Source organism: Pelophylax lessonae (genome assembly GCF_965119305.1).
Source record: "Pelophylax lessonae genome assembly, chromosome: 3".
Classification (NCBI taxonomy): Eukaryota; Metazoa; Chordata; class Amphibia; order Anura; family Ranidae; genus Pelophylax; species Pelophylax lessonae.
This window is the reverse complement of record NC_138770.1, coordinates 260412225-260424935: the sequence shown is the minus strand read 5'-3', so window position 1 is coordinate 260424935 and position 12711 is coordinate 260412225. Positions and strand designations below refer to the sequence as shown.

The 12711-nt window shown below is 40.9% G+C and overlaps 1 protein-coding gene across 1 annotated transcript in view; it reads left to right on the top strand.

Moving 5' to 3' along the window:
* The window catches only part of ZBBX (zinc finger B-box domain containing), a 380683-nt gene that overhangs the window by 349240 nt on the left and 18732 nt on the right, over positions 1-12711 (top strand). The gene's annotated exons all lie outside the window — the stretch shown is intronic.

The following is a 12711-nucleotide window of genomic DNA, read 5'->3' as shown; positions in this document are numbered from 1 at the left end:
CTTTGTGTGAAATGTCTGATGATCCTTGCCAGTCCCCCTGCTTCCCTATTTCAAACTGACCATTCCAGACATGAGAGCTCTTTCATCCCAGTTTGGCCAGTTTTTGGCTGTGCTCGGAGAACAGCCTGCTGTCCTCCAATAACCAGGACATGTGCTGACACGCTTCCCTGCACAGCCATTCTGCTGTAATCAATGCATTGCAAGATCAGTGCTGTAACGGATCAAACAGCACCCGACCAGGTTGATAGATGCTCCTAGTGCTTCCCAAGGGCTCCAAGCACTCCACCAGACACCGTAACCACTTCAGACCCCACGAACCGCCACAGCTTGGTTAGGGTCTCGCCATCTCCTACCCACCCTGGACCTACGGCAAGGCTCCAGGTTCTCGTGGGTGAACCTCTCTTTCCCCAGAGAGTGCAGCAGAACAAGCTCTTACACAAGCTCTTACAAGAGCTAAGTGATTATCCAAGGGAGTATGGAAGACCATAGCAATTCCTTGCAGCATATTCCCCCAATAAGAGACCAGACTCTAGATTGAGGGTGAACTAACTCTAGAACAACTTTATTGAACAAGAAACAGACTTATATACAGTTTTTACCCACAAGGATACCGCCCAGGCGGACCTTGTTGAAGACTGGACATAACATTCACAATCCAATAGGAACAGAGTTTTACACTCTCATACAGTGTACACAACCCCCCTTCTGGCTGATCACAGTAGCATATACAGATGAAAGTGTATACAGAGACTAAACTAATTATCTAGCCATCTGGACAGAACAATGTGAGGTCTTTAACATTTAACAATGAAACAGACAGGTAAACTTTATCACAATACACATTCCCTTACAATACACAAACAATAGGGAAGTCTGTGAGTGACAGTCTTTGTGTCCCTCTCACAGCCAAGCATGGATTACACTGTGTAAGGTGGTATTAAATCTTCATATTTCTATATGAAGATTTTGCTGACAAATATTGAAGCAATCCAAACCATTACTTATCTGTCTTTCACTCATAGTGACGGTTAGTACTGTCACAAGTGCATTTCTGTTTTACCATTTCACCACTCCCACCTCTCCAAGCCCTTTATTCAGCTGAGGACAGAGATTATGTGATCACTTATAAAAAAGACAAAAAGGTAATTATAATGTGATATATAAATATATATATTAAGAGAGTAAAATACTCACAAAGGACTCATCAAAATAACAAAAATGATCCATTAAGATCCTTCATCAGGAATAGCAAGCATGCATATCAGATTCTAATCACATTCATTATATAGCAACTTCTCTCAACAACTGGAAATTAGCATCACCTGGATAGTCTTCACTCAAAGAAAAAATAGAGACTAATATTACAGCTAATATTCAGGAGACATACAATACAACAGTGTTACTGGATATCCATATACCTATCTGAAAAAAATAAACAAAATATTAAACAAATATTTACAAAAAAAGTGTAAATCATAATCCTTATTCAAACCTCTTGGATAAAAATAGTATCAAGTTGTGAAATCCAATTTACTTCCCTCTGTTGTAACTTTAACTCCCTATTTCCCCCTCTCATCAGTCGTGGTATGTGATCAATTACCATAAACCTTAATTGAGCTACAGTGTGACCACAATCTCTAAAATGCTTAGCAACTGGTAATTCAGACTGTGGGGAACGAATAGAGAATTTATGTTGAGATATCCTGTCCTTAATTTTTTGGGTGGTCTCCCCCACATAATATAACCCACGTGGACATTTAAGGATATAAACCACATATGTACTCTGACATGTGTAAAATCCTTTAATGTCAATAGTTTTCTCTGTATGGGTATGTGTAAATGAAGTGCCGTTGATCATATTAGAGCATTCAACACAAGATAAGCAGGGAAAAGAACCACTTCTTTTGGGACCTAAAAACATTGGTACTCCCTTCACTTTCTCACTCTGAAACTCAGGTTTATTAATCATTTCCCTAATAGTTCTACCCCTCCTATAGGATGATAAAGGAGGGAATTTAAACTCCTCAATATCAGGAAAAGCTTCTGAAAGGATTCTCCAGTGCCTTTTAATCACTGAATAAATTCGTGCAGAGTGGAAATGATACGGTGAAGCAAAAGGAAATCTCTTATTCTGCCTGTCCTGTCTTTTCACTCTCCTGCCCATTTTCAGACTCTGGATTCTCAATCTCTCATGGGTTAACTGTTGTATCGGATAACCCCTATCTGCAAGTCTATTTTGCATTTCTAATAATTGCTCTTGTCTCACCGATGTTTCACTCACTATGCGATTCACACATGTCATCTGACTATGGGGCACTGATCTAAACACCGCAGAAGGATGGCAACTTGAGTATAACAATAATTGATTACTATCTGTTGGTTTTACATATAGATCTGTCTCTACTCCATCATTTTTCCTATAAACTCTAACATCCAGAAAGGGGATAAATTCCTCACTACAATGCATGTTAAACTGTAGTCCTGGTATCATATTAAGATATGAATCAAAACTTTTTAGGGTCTCCATGTCTCCCCCCCATATAGCGAACACATCATCAATAAATCTATACCACATCACCCCCATTGTAAAAACATGGGGTGTTCAAAAATATAAGAATCCTCAACCATATCTATATATGCATTTGCGTATGGGGGGGAGAAATGAGAACCCATTGCTGCACCTCTCAATTGCAAGTAGAACTCATTATCAAACATAAAGAAGTTGTTTTCAAGAATAACCTTAAGCAATGTGACAAAAAAACATATCTGAGCCTCGCTATACAGCCCACAAGTGGGTATAAGAGATAAGAGAATTATTATTTATTATTTTTTAGTATTTTTTATTTTCAGGTACTTATATAGCGCTGTCAATTTACGCAGCGCTTTTACATTTGCATTACACATTCACATCAGCCCCTGCACGAAAGGAGCGTACAATCTAAGGTCCCTAACTCACATTCATACATACATAGTAGGGCCAATTTTATACAGGATCCAATTAACCTACCAGCATGTCTTTGGAGTGTGGGAGGAAACCGGAGTACCCGGAGGAAACCCACGCAGGCACAGGGAGAACATGCAAACTCCAAGCAGGTAGTGTCGTGGTTGGGATGCGAACCAGCGACCCTCTTGCTGCTAGGTGAAAGTGCTAACCACTACACCACTGTGCCGTGGTAATAAAGAGATTTCCTTTTCTTTCACAGTATTATTCCCACTCTGCACAGATTTATTCAGTGATTAAAAGGCACTGGGGAATCCTTGCAGAGGATTTTCCTGATTTAGAGGAGTTCAAACCCCCTCCTTTATCATCCTATAGGAGGGGTAGAACTATAAGGGTTATTATGATTATTAAATCTGAGTTTCAGAGTGAGAAAGTGAAGGGAGTACCAATGTTTTGAGGTCCCAAAAGAAGTGGTTCTTTCCCCTGCTTATCTTGTGTTGAATGCTCTAATATGATCAAGGGCACTTCATTTACGCATTCCCATACAGGGAAAACTATTGACAGTAAAGGATTTTACACATGTCAGAGTACATACTGCATGTGATGTATATCCTTAAATGCCCATATGGGTTATATTATGTGGGGGAGACCACCCAAAAAATTTAGGACAGGATATCTCAACATAAATCCTCTATTCATTCCCCACAGTCTGTATTACCAGTTGCTAAGCATTTTAGACAGTGTGGTCACACTGTAGCTCAATTAAGATTTATGGTATTGATCACATACCACGACTGATGAGAGGGGGAGTTAAAGTTACAACAAAGGGAAGTAAATTGGATTTCTCGACTTGATACTATTTATCCTAGAGGTTTGAATAAGGATTATGATTTACACTTTTTTTGTAAATATTTGTTTAATATTTTGTTTCTTTTTTTCAGATATGTATATGGATATCCAGTAACACTATTGTATTGTATGGCTCCTGAATATTAGCTATAATATTAGTCTCTATTTTTTCTTTGAGTGAAGACTATCCAGGTGATGCTAATTTCCAGTTGCGATATAATGAATGTGATTAGAATCTGATTTTCATGCTTGCTATTCCTGATGAAGGATCTTAATGGATCCAAAACGTTGACATTTTTGTTATTTTAACCACTTTACCACCGGAGGATTTTCCTGCTAAAAGACCAGGGGTTATTTTGCGATTTTTTACTGCGTGACTTTAACGGACAATCGCGCGGTCGTGCGACGCTGTACCTAAACGAATTTCACGTCCTTTTTTTCCCACAAACAGAGCTTTCTTTTGGTGGTATTTGATCACCTGTGCGATTTTTTGATCACGCGCTATAAACAAAAAAAGAGCGTAATTTTTGCAAAAACAACAATATTTTTCACTTTTTTTTATATGAAATTCCCCCCAAAAAAAATGTAAAAATCAAAATTTTTTAAAATTTTCGGCCAATTTGTTTTACGCTACCTATGTTTGGTAAAAAAAATCGCAAAAAGCGTATTTTGATTGGTTTGCGCAAAAGTTATCGCGTTTACTAACAAAGGGAAAGATTTTTGTCATTTTTGGTGTTTTTTTTTTTAACGAGTAATGGCGGCGATCTGCGATTTTTTTTGCGGTACTGCGACATTGCGGCGGACAGATCGGACCCTTGACTGACATTTTTGACACTTTTGGGGGTACCAGTGACATTACTGCAGTAATCAGTGCTATATATATGCACTGTTACTGCAAAAATGACACTGGCAGGGAAGGGGTTAACAGTATTGGACAGGGAGGGGTTAAGTGTGTCCTAGGGGCGTGATTCTAACTGTGTAGGGACAGGTCTACTAGTGTAAAAACAAAGATCAACAGTTCTACATAGTAGAACTGTTTGATCTTCACTTTTACACAGGGAGAACTGACAGGTGGCTTGTTTACACAAGCCGCTCTGTCTTTCTCCCGCTGTAGCGGCGATCGTAGTGTGACCGGCGGACATCGGGTCCGCCAGTCACACTCCCGCACTCCTCCGTGAACGAGCCGAGGCGGGCGCGCGCCTCAGCGGGCGCGCGCCCGCCCGCTATTGGCTCTGGAAGGAGTGACAGGCGAGCGACGTAGACCTACGTCACTCTGCCTGGCCGGGGCCGACTGCCGCAGTAAATATACTGTGCGCAGTCGGCAAGCGGTTAATGTCTCCTTTGTGAGTATTTTACTTTCTTAATAAATATACAAGGTGCTGCAGATTGGATCCATTTTGTTTTTCTATATACTGGAGTCTGGGTGATCTCCACTGCCTGCTCTGCACCTGAAGTATCAAGCTACATACTGGGTGTTTGCAGTTCTGAACGGTTTGTATATATATATATATATATATATATACTGTATATATACTGCTCAAAACAATGAAAGGAACACTTTGAAAACACATCCGATCTCAGTGGGGAAAAACATCATGCTGGATATCTACAGTATCTCACAAAAGTAAGTATACCCCTCACATTTTTGTAAATATTTTATTTTATCTTTTCATGTGACAACACTGAAGAAATTACACTTTGCTACAATGTAAAGTAGTGAGTGTACAGCTTGTATAACAGTGTAAACTTGCTGTCCCCTCAAAATAACTCAACACACAGCCATTAATGTCTAAACCGCTGGCAATCAAAGTGAGTACACCCCTAAGTTAAAATTTCCAAATTGGGCAAAAAGTGTTAATATTTTGTGTGACCACCATTATTTTACAGCACTGCCTTAACCCTCTTGGGCATGGAGTTCACCAGAGTTTCACAGGTTGCCACTGGAGTCCTCTTCCACTCCTCCATGATGACATCACAGAGCTGGTTGATGTTGGAGACCTTGTGCTCCTCCACCCTCTGTTTGAGGATGCCCCACATATGCTCAATAGGGTTTAGGTCTGGAGACATGCTTAGCCAGTCCATCACCTTTACCCTCATCTTCTTGAGGAAGGCAGTGGCCATCTTGGAGGTGTGTTTGGGGTCGTTATTTGATTCAGTGTGCAGCGTATGGTCTGAGCACTGGCAGGCTGACCCCCCCACCCCTTCAACCTCCTCAGTAATGCTGGCAGCACTTATACGTCTATTTCACAAAGACAACCTCTAGATATGACGCTGAGCATGTGCACTCAACTTCTTTGGTCGACCACGGCAAGGCCTGTTCTGAGTGGAACCTGTCCTGGTAAACTGCTATATGGTCTTGGCCACCGTGCTGCAGTTCAGTTTTAGGGTCTTGGCAATCTTCTTATAGCCTAGGCCATCTTTATGTAGAGCAACAATTCTTTTTATCAGATCCTCAGAGAGTTCTTTGCCATGAGGTGCCATGTTGAACTTCCAGTGACCAGTATGAGAGAGTGAAAGCGATAACACCAAATTTAACACACCTGCTCCTCATTCACATCTGAGACCTTGTAACATTAACAAGTCACATGACACTGGGGACGGAAAATGGCTGATTGGGCCCAATTTGGACATTTTCACTTAGGGGTGTACTCACTTTTGTTGCCAGTGGTTTGGACATTAATAGCTGTGTGTTGGGTTATTTTGAGGGGACAGAAAATTTACACTGTTATACAAGCTGTACACTCACTACTTTACATTGTAGCAAAGTGTAATTTCCTCAGTGTTGTCACATGAAAAGATAGAATGAAATATTTACAAAAATGTGAGGGGTGTACTCACTTTTGTGAGATACTGTATATATACACTTTATGTATATATATATATATATATATATATATATAAAGAGAGAGAGAGAGAAATAGAGAGAGATAAATGTTTCTTATTTCCTTTCTGTTGTAAACTGAATGGTGTGTTTTACAAAGTAAGGGTTCACATATATAGTAATTTTATAATAATTTGAAGTGATCTTAATAACATGGAGCTAAAAAAAACAAGGTATATAAGGAAGCTCTCTAGAGTACCCCATTACTTTAATTGGAACTAAATCCACCCCTTTTCTTTACAGACAAGGAAGCCGCTTTCTTAGCCTCTGTTTGATCTGCAGTTGCCATGGTGCTGCACGTGATCAGTTATGACACCAACCATTTGATGGCTTGACATCACTGAGAGCACAAGCACTTGTGACAGCTATTATTCATATCATGTGTTGAATGTAACTATTTTGGGAAAGAGTTAAATTAATCGGATCAGTTCTGCTTTAATGCATACCTTGTCTTGCAACATATCTATCCTTTGTATCTATCTATCTATCTATCTATCTATCTATCTATCTATCTATCTATCTATCTATCTATCTATCTATCTATCTATCTATCTATCTATCTATCTATCTATCTATCTATCTATCTATCTATCTATCTATCTATCTATCTATCTATCTATCTATCTATCTATCTATCTATCCATCCCCCATGTCACACTTTTACCTTTGTATTTTTGGGGTAAAAAGGAGCATGTACACCCCCCCCCCCCCCCACACACACACACACACACACACACACACACACCTCATTTGATAGGGCACTGTCACATAGGGGCAGGAAAATAAATTTCATCCCTATTTAAGCTCTAACAAGAACTTCTCAGATCCTTCCCTTGCTTCCAGCGACAGAATGGAGTTATGAAAATGTAAGTATATTCTGCTATGAATTGACTGATGAGTGGGCAAAGCACAAGTTGTCTTTCAGATGTGAACCTGAAAACAGGCACAAGAAGATCTATTTGTTAGGCTGGCATTTTCCCTGAATGGAAGCTCAGTGTCCTATTTTCAGTAATTGTTTTGTAGCCAAATCATTGGACATTGCACACATTTGCAAAATTGTGTATAAGCTGCAGTGGCCATGTCACGACACCCCAGTGTACTCTGCAGTCCTAACTCTATCATTTCAAGAGTCTCCCATATTAGAGCACATATACAGTATAATAATAGATAGATTAAGGGCAGGTCTGCCCGGAGTGAGCCGGGTATAGGGCTCTGGGTATAGGAATGCACTGAACACCCATAAAAAGCACTATGGCAGCGAAGATATCCAGTGCGTCCCCTCACCAATTCACCAGTAGTACACCTCAACACTAGCCTTTGCATCAATGAGTGCATGGGAGGGCGATACATGTCAACAGGTGAGGGGATGCACTGGATACCTTCACTGCCATAGTACTTTTGCTGGGTATCCAGTGTGTTCCTAGGACTCCAGTACACTGGGGTGCCATCACATGGCCACTGCACTTTGCTCATATATTTGCAAATTTGTGCAAATGAAACCACTTGTTTTTAACGTGAACTATTAGACAGGGTCAATTTGGTTTGTTGCAGGCTGGCTGGTAAGTGAGCTGAATTTTGTTTTGTTTTTTTTACATGCGTTATGCTTCTGTGTGCTCATTGCTGCAAAAGCTAGTTATAGGTTAAGGAGTTGCTAATGTTTGCAATCATTGGACATTACCTACTTTCTCAGCCCACTTGATAAGCCCCTGCATGCTTTATTATGTAAGGGGCAGTTTGGGTTACCACATGCTGTCATTTGGATTTTCTTTCTACTTGAATATGCCACTTAGTAATGGAACACATTGGTAACAGTTAAAAAAAAAGAACCTATAAGGATATTTAGTGGGGAAAATAATTATTTGGTCCCCTGTAGATTTTGTAAGTTTGCCCACTTACAAAAAAAAAATGGTCTATAATTTTTATCATAGGTGTTTTTTAAACGATAGAAACAGAATATCAACCAAAAATCCAATGCTATAAATTAAGTAATATATGATTGCAGAGCTGACCTTTAACTCCCTAGAGGATGATGTTCACTGAGCAGTGATGGTGTTCCTGGAAGATTCCCGGGCCAGCCTGTAGCAAACAGAAGAGAGAATTTGTTTGGAAATTGTTTGGACACTTAGCACAATTGTTTGCACTTTATGTATATTTGTTGAATATTTATTAAGTTAGAATATAAATTAGATTTTATGATTGTACATTTGCACAGATTTGAATATATGCACTTTATCCAAGTTTAAAAATATCCTTGGTATACAGGATTTGTCTAGCACATTATGCACTTTTTATAGTCATTCACTAAAACACTGGAGCACTTTTTTTTTATTGGTACAATATTTATTTATGCATACTTATTTATATTGATATTTACCCTTTGTGGGTAGTAGGCATATTGGGCCCACAGAAACTGTCTCTGCATTCCATGAGTTAAAACAGGCCTTTGTTTCTCGACCTCTCTTGAGACCTAATTCTGGGGAGCCATTCTTTACTGAAGTGGATGCTTCTTTGATTGGGGTGAGAGCTATGCTTCTTCAATCCTTTGAGGAAAAACATCAACCATGTGCATTTTTCTCCCCAAAAAATTTCTCAGGCAGAGAACAATTACGCTATTGGCAATCTGGAACTTCTTACTATTAAATTGGCATTAGAGGAGTGGTGTCATCTCTTGGAGGGTTCCTCTCACTCCATAACAATTTTCACTGATCATAAAAATCTGCAGTACATACAGAATGCTAAACGTCTGAATCCCAGACAGGCCAAGTGGAGTCTTTTCTTTTCCTGTTTTAATTTCACTATTTCGTACAAACCTGGTTCCTACAACAGTCCAGCTGATTCACTCTCTAGGTCATTTGACACTCTGGATGAGGAGCCCTCCTCTGAATCTGAGCTGATCATTTCTACCTCATGCATTTTAGCCAATTCTACCACTCGGGAGTCAAAAATTCCTCCTGGCAAGACCTTCGTCCCCACTGAGCTAAGAGCTAAGATCCTTCTTTGGGGACATAATTCCAAGGTGGCAGGTAATGCTGGACTCCTCCGATCCTTCCTTCTCATCAATTGCCTCTACTGGTGGCCTTCTCTTTATTCGGATGTCAAAGATTACGTTAAGGCTTGTCATGTCTGTGCCCAGTCTAAAGCAATGAATAAGCACAAGGTGTGAAACGCGTCTGCTGTCCAGTCTGTCTTGTGGTCTTGTCTGATGTTGTACCTATGATTTGAAGAAATAAACTCAAGTTTCCAAGTTCCTGGGTCTGGAAGTGCCACTTTCTTCTTCATTTACATGGATTCCTCAGGTCACGGACCTTGGTGAGCACCCATTCCTACAGGACTGCCACAGCTGCTCGGGATCCATCTGGCTCAGCTGATTGTTTTCAGAGCGGTGATTTGTTTCATTTTGGTTTCCCAGTCTAAATCCTCCATGCAAGCTCCTGTTGGTCTTCTTATGCCCTTGCTCATTCCTAAGGAGCCTTGGTCTCACATTGCCATGGATTTTATAACCGATCTACCACCGTCTGAGAACAATACGGTAATTTTGGTGGTAATCGATCAGTTCTCCAAGATGGCTCATTTTGTTCCTCTTCCTGGTCTCCCTTCTGCTCCTGCTCTGGTTCCCATTTTTGTTTGAGAAATCTTCCGCCTCCATGGAGTTCTTTCCCATATTGTTTCTGACGGGTGTGTTCAATTTACACCTCGCTTTTGAATAGCCTTTTGCAAATCCCTCAAAATTATCATGGATTTTTCCTCTTCTTACCACCCTCAATCCAATGGAAAGACTGAGAGAATTAATAAGGAGTTGGAGGTCTTTCTCCACAGTTTAGTCTCTGCTCATCATGATGATTGGTCCTCTCTACTCCCGTGGGCAGAATTCTCCTACAAAAACATCATGTTAACATCAGTTTTTAGAAGACATCCTTTCTCACAGTATATGGAAGACACCCTCAGCTCTCTCTTCCTATGACCTGTTCACTGGATATTCCAGCTTTGGCTACGATTTAAGAATCATTAAATTCTATTTGGGGTGATGTTTATGATTCCCCCGGGGCAGCTGCTGAAAAATTCAAAGGTTTTGCTGACCGTCGCAGGCGTAAGCCGTCTTCTCTACAGCCAGGAGGCAAAGTCTTGCTTTCCACCAGGAACATCAAGCTCCAGGTTCCTTCTCTGAAATTTACCCCAAGATTCTTTGGCCGGTACACTATAATTTCTAAGCTAAACCTGGTTTGTTTTAAACTTCCGATCGCTAAAAGACATCAAACTCATTTCATGTTTCAGTTCTGAAGCCTTTAGTCCTCAATCCTCTCCCTACCTCGGTTCCAGTCTCTGAGAATAATCCGGAGTATGAGGTTAGTAAAATTCTGGATTCTGGGCTCTGTAAAAGGCATTCTTCAGTACTTCGAGCATTAGAAAGATTTTGGTCCTGAGGAGAGGTCTTGGATCCCTGCATCTGATGTCTTTGCACTTGTATTTTGAGGAGGTTTCATTTGAGGTTTCCCTCCAAGCCTGCGCCTAAGCGGGGGAGGGGGGTACTGTCATGAATCTGCAGTAATGTTTTATGCCCTGACTGTTTGCTTACCTCTCTGGTCTGTGTATCAGTTTTAGGGACATTGGTCTCACACCTGTGTGTTTAAGTAATATTCTCTCCACATGGCTCCACCCCAGCCTCTATCAGGAAACACTATAATAACCTACACACTGGAAGCCAGCTTTGTCCGAGCAACAATTGTGTGAAGACTTCCCTGGGTGTTTCTTGCTGTGTGCTCTACATCTAATCTCTGTGTACTGACTTTGACTTGTTCACCTGACCATCCCTGTCTGCTTGTTGCCCAACCTTTGGCTCGTCCTTCTGACCATCCTTGTCTGGTTGTTGCCCCAACTTTTGACTTGTTCTCCCAACTATCCCTTTTTTCCCTGGACTGCTGCTTCTTCCCCATCCACCTGAGCCAGCCACGAGTGTGAGCTGAGAGACCCTGGAGCCCGCGACCTGGAGTCAGCTGCAGCCAAGTCTATCCTCACGATCAGAGGCTCTGGTGAAAACCTGCTAGCACTTAGACTCCACGCCCTGGGGAATCTTATACTCTAGCTCCCTGTCCAGGACCATGGGTGCGACCTTGTGTCGCTGCCTCATTGGGCCATTGACCCTCATCAATCAAACGTTGGGTTCACAACCTCCGCGGTGCGCTCCCCATCAATTGGTCCAGCAGGTGATGCTGACAGGTTTGCACACATCTCAGGAGGGATTTTAACCTACTCTTCTTTACAAATCTTCTCTAAATTCTTTAGGTTTCTTGGCTGTCTCTTGGCAACTTAAAGTTTCAGCTCCCTCCATAAATTGTCTATAGCATTAGCATCTGGAGACTGTCTAGGCCACTCCATGACCTTTATGTCCTTCTTCTTGAGCCACTCCTTTGTTGCCTTGGCGGTATGTTTTGAGCCATTGTCATGCTGGAAGATTCATCCACTGTTCTACAGACCTTAATCCTATAGAAAATTTAGGAAGGGAACTGAAACTTCCAGTTGCCAAGCGACAGCCAAGAAACTTTCAGGATTTAGAAAGGATCTGTAAAGAAAACTGGACCAAAATCCCCCCCTGAGATGTGTGCAAACCTGGTCACCAACTACGAGAAACCTTTTACCTCTATGCTTGCCAACAAGGGTTTTTCCACCAAGTCATGTTTTACTTGGGGATTAAATACTTATTTTATTTACTGAACTGAAACTTAATTTATAGCATTTGTTTCATGTGTTTTGGATTTATGGTTGATATTCTGTCTCTATCATTTAAAATACTCCTATCAAAGTTATAGACCTTCGTTTCTTTGTAAGTGGGCAAACTTACAAAATCTGCAGGGGGTCAAATAATTATTCTCCCCACTGTATAAATATCAGAGCTACCATTAAAGACTTGCTTTTACAAGTACAAGGCCCAGGACTGTCCTACTTGTCCTTCATCAGGTATATACAGTAGTGCAGGTAGCTAGAAGTGCCTCCCACACACTCCAAATCGCTCACCAAAATGAATACAGACTCTATGGCCAGTAGT